This window comes from Cebidichthys violaceus, unplaced genomic scaffold (assembly GCF_023349555.1).
Source record: "Cebidichthys violaceus isolate CVI_PGR_0920_01 unplaced genomic scaffold, fCebVio1.0.p SCAF_23, whole genome shotgun sequence".
In the NCBI taxonomy this organism is placed as follows: Eukaryota; Metazoa; Chordata; class Actinopteri; order Perciformes; family Stichaeidae; genus Cebidichthys; species Cebidichthys violaceus.
Genome location: NW_027176406.1, coordinates 2,401,292 through 2,411,586, shown reverse-complemented (window position 1 = coordinate 2,411,586; position 10,295 = coordinate 2,401,292). Strand labels below are relative to the sequence as shown.

The following is a 10,295-nucleotide window of genomic DNA, read 5'->3' as shown; positions in this document are numbered from 1 at the left end:
GTGAACACTAGCACTAAATGAGTCAACGTTAGCTGTGGTAAATTTGGAAATAACTGAAAGGGTAAGTTTTGATTTTTTTAATCATCAGTTAGTTTGTTTGGCTTATTGTGTGACTTTTGGATCTGAACTAATGTTGCGTAGTACATTGCTTAGCTTCCGTGCCGGTACTCCTGTCTGCTTCTCCAAACTGGGGTCATGCCAACAGCCATCTAATTCCCTTTAGGTATTAGAAAGCGACGATGGTCAAGGATATGTGTGTATATGTAGCAACGTTATCATGCAGAAACCTACGTCAGTCAGGTCATGTATAAAAACATTTTCAGAAAGGCTTGGGGAAATAGCATTCTGATGCTAAAACATATGTACTTTGACCAAAATTTGAATGTTCGATTTGAATACATAAGGATCACCACTGGGAAGCCACAGAATGATATAAAAACCTAATAAAAATAAATAAATAATATAATAATACTAATAATGGACCCACTATTTAACCTATTTAAGTAAAGAGTTCATTTCAGCAGACAATATCCTATAGAGAGAGAGAGAGAGAGAGAGAGAGAGAGAGAGAGAAAGAGAAAGAGGGAAAGAGAGAGAGAGAAAGAGGGAAAGAGAGAGAGAGAGAGAAAGAGAAAGTACAGATGTGAAGGAAGATGCAGTAGTTGAACATGTAGGCATGATGCAAAAACGGATTAACAAATTTCCAACGTTTTGACGTGATGTTCTTCTTCGGGGCACACTGTTGATCAGCTAATATGTCCAATCATTCACTGACCTTCTGTCTGTCTGACTGTGTCTCTCTATTTGTCAGTCTCAGTCATTGTTTTGGCGGCTCACTAAAGCCGTAATCTGTCGCTGCCATGGCTTATTAATAAGCCTATTCTGGATATTCCTCCTCTGTGAGTTGGTTGACTTTCAGCAGTGGCGACAGATCTTCACAGAACTAGGATGAATAGAGCGGCACCATCCATGTCCACGCTTGCTTCTTGAATCATTTCATTTTCTGCATTTTTCATTTTATTCATGTTTTCTAGTGCAGTATGGTATTTATTCTCATTTTATTTACATTTACATGGTCCAATTTAGATGTCTCTGTTTATTTTCCATGACACAAGCTTTTCTTTTTCAAATAACTCATTATCTTTTTCATGTTTTAATCTTTGTTTTTCTCTGTATTTTCATCACATTGCCTCTAGGTTTTGTCCCTGCAACCCCAAAAGTTTGCTTTCAACTCAGTGCAATTCAACTCTTGAACTCCTAAAAACACCAAAAGGAACATCAGGTCTATTTATTGTAGCTCTGTGATCATTTCTGGGTGACTTTAGAGTTCAGTCAGAAAATGAGGGATCAGACAGCTCAGTCTGCAGACACTGGGGCTATGATTTAGAGAGAAAGAAAGCAAGAGAGAAGAGGGGAGATAGATGAGGAGGGCACTGAGAGATGACAGTAAAAGCGGAAACAGAGATAGAGAGAGAGAGAGAGAGAGAGAGAGAGAGAGAGAGAGAGAGAGAGAGAGAGAGAGAGAGAGAGAGAGAGAGAGAGAGAGAGACCTCAAGGGAAGCAGGGCTGTGAGCAGAAAGAAGGCGGAGGATGAGAGAAGATTGGCGGCTAATGAGAGAGAGCTGGAAAAGCTGAGACGGGAAAAGAGTTAGTGGGAGAGTAAAGCAAGCGATGCACCAGAGGGTTATCAGCCGGACTTACACCTGACTTACCAACCCTAAAGTCAGGGGGGATATCTCATACTGTAGATCTGGTTATGTGTGAAGGCTTCATGAGTTAAATCTTTACTGCCCTAAATGAGTCAGAGACAGATACATATCACTTAACATCCAAGATCGTAATCACAGACTCGTCCAAATAGGAGACAAATTCATGAAAATACTGTCAAGTGAGAGAAATATGTAACTAAGAAATTTGAAATGGGTGGGTTTTTTTTGGAATATTCAGTAGTTTGTGCTGTGTCAGTATGGTTTTGGTGGAAGGAGAGATATAGATAGTTTGGCCTGAGGGGGGAGAAAAAGTGTGTGTGAGAGAAATAGAGAAAAGTTGACAAAGAGAAGAGAAATGTAGACTGATATTTCTCCTCTCCAAGTCAGACAAAAATTGCAAGATCAAGAGAAAGAAACAAAGATCCAGGAGAAGACATTTAAGAGTCAAATAGGGAAAGAACACACAAAGGTCAACTGAGATTGGGAGAAGAGGATTAAGTCTATTATAAAAAGGGTATTGCATATAGCCAACTAGAAATATATTTAGTGTGCTTGTCTTATCAAAGAACCACATCAGCTGGTGTGTTCAACAATCTCAAGTTTTAAAGTCAAATATTACTGGTAGAAAGTCCTTTTTACAAATAGATCATTTAGTATGAAGGGTTTGTTGTGTACATGAAGAACAAAACGCCGTACAATGGTTCAACCCGACTGACAACTGAAAGGGCAGAAATAGACAATGATCCCTCTGAGAAACAGTTGAGTAAGAACAGAAGAAGTCACCAGTCACTGGTAGAAGAAACAGAAAGCTTAGCATCAAACTGTGGGCAGATTTGAACAGGAAAAGCTTCTTTTACGGCAATGCACCCAACATTGTTGAGTGATTACAGTCTGGACAAAAATGGTACATTGCCATCCCTGGAGCTATACTAGATTATTAACTGTGAGTCTACACTTGTCAAAATTGTTGACATCTGTATAAGTTGTGGATTTCTGGTTGTTTACAGTTACATAAAGGCATATACGTACTGGCATCTGTGTTGATGTATTACAGCTGCCAAGTCTGGTAAAACACATTCCTGTATTCCTGTGATTCCATAAAATGTGTTCCATTTTGCAATATTTAATCCGGTTGTTTTAGGCCTCAGTAGCTATCACAAGGCCAGCACGGTCAGGATCAGCCGTTTCTGGCTGACAAGCGCATCCCGTCAGATGCTAATTATGATTAAAAAAAAAAACTCCCATAAAGCAGCAAACAGATTGATAGGGAGACCTGGGGTCCTGTCAGTCATTCAGACATATTGATGGGAATATAACTGGATTAGAAGACAAGTTGGCCACCTGATGTGCAAACTGTACGATACGTTCATGCATGAGAGCATGTTATCATGCTTGTATGAACACACATATACTCACATATTCTTAAAGCATATTTGCTCTGTTTGACTCCCTTCCCTCCGTCTCTCTCTCTCTGTCTCTCTGGTGGGGTGTCGTTGACGAGCTCAGTGCGGATATAATTGGCACTGGCCCCATGTGGCACTGTAGTGAAGAAATCAAGGGCGCACAGATGTAAACAAACACTCTCCCTCTCTCACAGATGCTGACACACTCCTCCACGCACACACACAGCCACACACAGCCACACACACACATACACACACACACACACACACATACAGCCACACACACACACACACACACACACACACACACACACACACACAGACCAGCCCCTTGCCTATAGTACGTCTTTTCACTTAACACCCATCCTGCAGGCTCCCATGATACTCATTTCCATGTTTTGATTTCAATGTCACACCAATCCTATCTCCCCCCCCTCCACTGCTCTCCCTCTCTTCCTGCATCAAACAAACGCCGCTTCTCTCGCCTTTTCCTCCTGCTCTACCTCTTTTAATATTCCCTCCTTCCATCTCCACCTCCTTTCCTCCCCCTCTCACTCTGATGTTTATATTTCTCTCTCTCTCGCAGGCCAGCAACATGCAAATTATGCCCCACAAATGCAAATCCTTCCCTATCTCAGAAGAGACCTCCAGTGGAGACGAGGAGTCCGCCCAGCTCAGATATGCCCCACTGAAGTCCTTTCCTTCCATAACCGAGGGGCGTCTTTTGTTTGAAGGTTACCTCTGAGAACTGCTGAATAAAGCAGCACATGTGTGCATGTGCATTATTGAGACAGTCCAAGGCAACATTATTCAATGTGTTTTAAATGGAAGGGGCAATAACAACTAGGGCACAGGTTCCAATGGTTTATATTTATGTTTTGGTAATTGAATCACTGGTACAATAATTTAAACTCATGTAGGGTATCATTGTTATATTGGTTTATGTGTAACAATATAGTTGCGTAGCTAAAAAAAGTAATCATGTAATGGTTCCATTACTGTAGCTCAATGACATTTCTACATGGTTGTAGAAACGGAGGTAGACAGCTAGTATTTGATTAGATTTTGTGAGGAACACAGTCTCAAACAAGACAGAGGTCTGCTTCTCAAAACCACAGCAGGTTCCTTCAACGGAGGGAATTTCAAGGATGCTACGTCATTGAATTCCGTAGAAGGATTGTTCAAATGTCTAGGATCCTTTGAATAATACTAAGAAAACAGTTTGGAGGATTTTCCAGGAAGCAGTTGTGTAATCTCAGCGCTCATAAAAACACCCACAATCCTATGTGCATGATGCATTTGGAAACAAGAAAATACCCTATAGTACACTTTAAGTTATTTCAACTCAGCAGTCCGACAACTTTGGTTTCTAAGTAAAGGGATCACACAAGTGATGACATTTCATCCTGAAAGTAACATGAGACCAAATGTCATATCAGTGCATCTAACTGCTGTCGAGACATTTCCCTCAAAACCATAAATGTGAACATCATGGTGGTGCTAGAGGGAAAGTCAGGGATCACTAAAGCCATTAGAAGGGTCAGGTCCAAGTACTAAAGGTATAAATTAAAATATTTTCAGTCAATAAATACTGAAATCATTTTATGGAATACCCACTGTGTACTGTATTATATATATTGTTTATTTTATTTGTAGATTGCAAAGCTGCCCCACGTAAAATAAACACGCCCACTCCTACATGGTAGCTACAGCACTGATCTCAGCAGCTTTAAAATTCAGATACAATTTGTATATATCACATATGATAATAGATGCTTCAAGGGATTTGTCTTGTGGTGAACAACTTGGTTTTAAGATTTTTTTGTACTCTTATAATGTATTATAAGAAAGTTCTCGTTTAGCCAGTTGAGGAACACCTAGTAGAGTCCCGTCTGTTTTCAAGGGAGCTGTCCATGGTGCTGAAATCAGCTGAAAGTCAATTGAGGAAGTAAAGACAGGAGAATTGTTCTCCTCTACTCTTTGCTGCAGTCAGAGCTACAATTAGAGGCAATGCTGGCACGGCTGACATTAGCTATAAGTGATCTGGGAGCGTTCTCCCATTCCCAGCTTCCCATCTTCCATCCTGCTCTTCTTCCTTGCCATCTGTTCTCCTCTTCCCCTGCCACACTTTCTTATTTACATCCCATTGCCTTATACCCGCTCTTTCTCGCACTCTCACTTTTATATAATAACTCACTGTCTCACTTCTTTGCACCGTATGTTTTTGTTTTTTTTACTCTCTTTTTATGATTTAAAAGTCCTCTGCTCTAGTCTGCTTTCCTCTCCTCCTTTTCCTTCCATCTGCCCTTTCTTTCATATCTTAGTTTTTATCTCACCCGAAAGTTCTTTACTTTCTTCCACACCTCATGTACCATCCCCCTAATCTCTGCACTCTGTGTACGGAAAAAAACGCAACAAAATGTGTGTTAGACTGTGTAACCCAGTCTGTATTGTGTGTAATTTGTTTATATGTATACATGCAACCTTCTGCATGTGTGTGTGTGTGCAGAGCAGGGTGACTGTCCTCAGGGCAGCTCTCCACACCAGAACAGAGCAGAGCAGCAGCTGACCAGCTGTCCCCCTCGCAGCTAGCAGCATGTTGTCTCTTCTATCTATTCTCTCCATCTCTGTCTCCATTCATCGTTCCTGCCTCACCCTCTCTTTTAGTTTTATCCGACTCTTTCTCACACTCCTTTATTCTTTCTTTTCCTCACTTGCTGCTTTGAGCTCCAGCTCTCTCACACATTTCTCTCACTCTCACCTTGGCCCTCCTTTTATAAAATCCAGTCTCTTTCACGCCCATTGCTCATCATCATCATCAGCCCCCTTTCACCTCCTTGTCTTTTTCTTTCTTTAATTTGACCTCCCCTCCCCCTCCCCTTCCCTCCTTCTCAAGCTGTTTCTCTTATTGCACGCCTCAGTAGGGTTATTGTTAAGGTATGTCTCTTTTAACCTCATCTAATTTTCCTCTCCTCCCTCTCTCCACTTTGTTCAACCCCTTTTCTCTCCATCACATCAGCTGTCTTTTGTAACCACACAAAAAACCTCTCTGTCTTCCTGTTTCACTGATTCAGTAATTGTAACCGTCGCATGACCTCAATACTTTTCCACCTTGTGTTTTTCTGTTCCCCTCTCCTCTCTTTCTGTCAAATATGCCAGCCTTAGACTTTACATCCTGACTCTTTTATCCCTTAGTTCATCTCTTACATGGCATTAAAAATATATCTTCCTTGAAAATGAGCACGGGTGAGCAGGAGAAGAGTGGAAGTCAGATAAGGAGATCATTCTTTTCTCAGAGAGGAAACAAGAGGATTTTGCTGCTGTCTTCATTAGGGAAAGGGCTCAGAACTTGTTCAGTGTATTTCCATCCTATTCTCACTGCACTCCAACTTGTGCAGCTAAAGTCTATTGCAAGCCACAGTGCATTGATGCACACAGTAGTTTATTGATATACACGTATAGTGATAAGAATAGCAAACTGTCTGGTGTATCTTCTGCACCGTTCCCTTGCAGTGAATGTGAGATTTATGAGCACGCTTTTATTCTTGATGAGAATTGCCTTGTTTTTGATCTGTCAGCCTGCCGACTTCCTCTAAAAAAATATGTTTAGAGAAGTTGCATGGACAAATCAATAAGGTGATCATAATCTGGTGTGCACATGTCAGGGTGGATGCATAAGACAAGTTGAGGACCACTATTGTATGAACCTACAAGGACAGAATAAAGGCCAATTAATAATTATGATTTCAAGAGAGAAAGAGAGAAATACAGAAAAGAGGTCAGATTCAAGGCATTTACAGGTATATGGTGCTGTATGTGACTGGATCATTACAATACATACATCAATACAACTACATATAAGAGTCTATAGTCATATCTGTCAGACTGTACTTCAAAAAAGCAGTAGTTTGAGCTAAATGATAACAATACTAACATGCTGATGTTTAGCAGGTATAGTATTTACCATGTGCATCATGTTAGCATGCTAACATTTGTTAATTAGCAGTCAGCACAAAGTCGAGCTGAGGCTGGTGGGAATGTCATTAGCTTTCAAGCTATTAGTTCTTAAACTATAGTATTGGACAAATTTGACACTGAGCCAAACTTGTGGTGGTGCTAAAGAAAAATATTAGGGGATTGTCAAAGTCAGTAGGATTCATCCTTTGGGGACCATGAATGTATTTACATTTAATGGTAATATAGCTAACAGTTGCTTAGCTTTATCAGTCTGGACCAAAGTTGGGAGACCCACTCACAGACACAGACATTGTCTTTTAGAGTCAGGCCTCTGGTGTGGCTAAAAAACTGCTGCAAAATCTATTTCAAGAAAACATTCACAATGATGTAGACATTCAATTTTAAGAGCTTTTTCCATTGAAAGGCAATAATGTTGTCATTATAAGTGTGCCATGTTGCTGTAGGTCATGTACAAAGTGGTTAACATAATTTTTCATACTGCCTAGATGTCTTTTGGATGAGCCCTAAAATTTGAATCATGGAGAGGGAGAACCATTTTTTTTGCAATCGCCAACCTTCTTTGAAATGTACTTATACTCTAACCTGTGAAGTGATATGCATTTCATCCACATTTATATTCAACTTTCTACCATCCTCTCTCCTTTTCTCTCTGTGTCTTTCACTCCCTCACATCATCTTCTTCTCTCTCTGTCTAAGTGGCCTGAAGGATTAAATGTGTTTAATTAAGAGGTGATTATGTGGAGACGGGTGACACAAAAGGGATCGCCATGGCTTCATTCCATCGCCCTACTGTCATAACCCTGTGTCCTGATTCAACCCTTAAACACACACACACACTCAAGTACACACTCTTTCCTCCGTAAGTCTGCCCTGTTTACCCCCACCCCCCACGCCCCACAGCCTTCTGTCTGTTATTTCCTTGCTTTTTTTAAATCATGTTTTAATCTGCAGAATTAATTCTCCCTCTTTTGTCTTTTGCTTCTTTCGTTATATATTTATGTCATTATATTAAATCATGCAGGTATAGCATGGGCAGAAAGATGAGAGAAACAAAATAGATGTAAAACTTTGATAAACACAACAAAAAGCTGAGAACTACAGTAAATATTATCTTTAAGTATAAAATGGAGCTCCAGTTCAGACTCCGGTTAAGTTTTGGGTGCTTCCCCCTGATCCATCAGAGACAATAAGCAATAATCAAAAGATAACTATATATCAGACACAATAGATCTTAAAGTTAAACAAAAATGATATCACATAGATAGTACACTACTTGCTGTAGGTACTAAAATGTGTGTGCGTGATGCTAAAAAGCTGATTAGACAATGATATTGAAGACTACTAAAAAATACTAAGACAACATAACGTGAGAACGCAGAAGAGGTAAAAAAAAAAAAGGAGATTTAATAGCAGGGGAAGAAAGCAATGGCAGAAGCGAAGCAAAGCAAGACAGAAGAAAGCAGATTGCTAATAAGCGCAGTGTGGGGTGAAAAAGAGGCCAAAAACTTGTTTATTGCAATGGTGGGAAGATGAAAGTCAGGGAAAAGCCTCAGCATTTTCTTTTTGTCTGTATGTGTGAAAATACTGCATGTGTAAGTGTGCGCATTTGTGATAGTTTGAAACAAGAAAACCTTCCACTATAATAATTAACATATGAACCAGGGCCTATGAAACATCTGGTACCACTGTTTTTATCTGTGCATGTATGTTGGAAAAAGTACCTATCATGTTTATTGATATTATATGGCTTCATGCGTGATAACCATCAGATAACCACCAGACTTCAGTGGTGTACAATAAAGACATTTACCTCACACATTAAAACAGGTCAGTCTGGATTCTAGAAAAGGACTGGACCAAAGCATGGCTCACATTTGCTGTGCTGCGCCTGATGACGAGGACAAAATTGTGAGGCAACAGGGACCTTTGTCCTTTAAAACATGCCATCACTCTTGTCACAAATTAGCCCCCAGGAAACATGCCCACTAATTTGAGTCTCAATGCACTGAAGAAGCACAGGTTTTTTTTTGAGCGTGTATGTGTGTGTGTGTGTGTGTGTGTGCGTGCGTGCGTGCGTGCGTGCGTGCGTGCGTGCGTGCGTGCGTGCGTGCGTGCGTGCGTGCGTGCGTGCGGGTCTGTGTGTGGTCAAAAGACAAAGAGGGAGACAGATGGGTCACACAGTGTTCCCTCTGTGGGTTTGGAGCTGGAACACAGCTAATTACATCTTAATTAAAAATGACCTGTCTGTCTTCGCTGTTTGTCCATGGATGCCACATGTGTGCTTATGTGTAAGACAGACAGCAATAGAGAGTGAGACCTTATAAGTGTTTCAATATAAAAGGGTACAAGGGGGTTCCGGTGCAGAATTGTAAACATATATGTGCATGAGTCCTTCACTGTTCAGTGAGGTCAGTGCTGACATGTTGTGTTGTGTCTCGGTGGATGTTAAGACTTTGTCCCAGTCCTCTCAATTCATCCATCCCCTTGTTTCTGAATTGCTCTCGACTTTGAGGGTCGCTCTAATAGTGTGTTCAAACCAAACGCAGTCCTTGCCGAAACTATAACTGAGGCAAACACAAAGTAGATTTTTGTTGGTTTACTACATCGGTACAAACCCCAAATAAACAGCTGTGATATAATTGCAATAAAAACAGATAAAAAGGATGACAGAAGACTACATAATGATGTAGATATAAAAAAACAAAAATGACATACAAAGTCAATGCAGAAATGTAAATGATTTATTTGCGTCATTAGCATATTTGCGATATTTCAGGGCCTATCAGTATTGAGATATCCTCTTGTTGTAACTGATGCCCTGTTGTTTGTTGAATCAGAAATAAAGAGAAAACATATTGTAGCTATCTGTGGGCACCCAGAGCTCTACAATAGTACCTCCCACATTGCACAGAGACCGGACGAAACTCTGTGAATACATATATGTGTCTAAAACATGAGTGTCTATGGTATTAACAGTAAGGTTGCTGCCATATTTCTGCCTAGATAAAACTATTTTGATGGGGCATCTACAGTGCACAAATTAATCCAGACTCCATTAAAAAAACAAGCATTGTAAAATAATTTGCTTGTTGTCCTGAAGACAGACCAGACAAAGCATGAATTTTCAGTTCAGTTCAGCGTTACGTTAGAAACGTATGGCTATACTAAACACCTGTGGCAAAATAAAGGCGGTGGTGGTGGCATT

General features: G+C 40.3%; 1 protein-coding gene across 1 annotated transcript in view; it reads right to left on the bottom strand.

The window, feature by feature from the left end:
• The window catches only part of LOC137878506 (protein shisa-8-like), a 93,082-nt gene that overhangs the window by 46,210 nt on the left and 36,577 nt on the right, over positions 1-10,295 (bottom strand).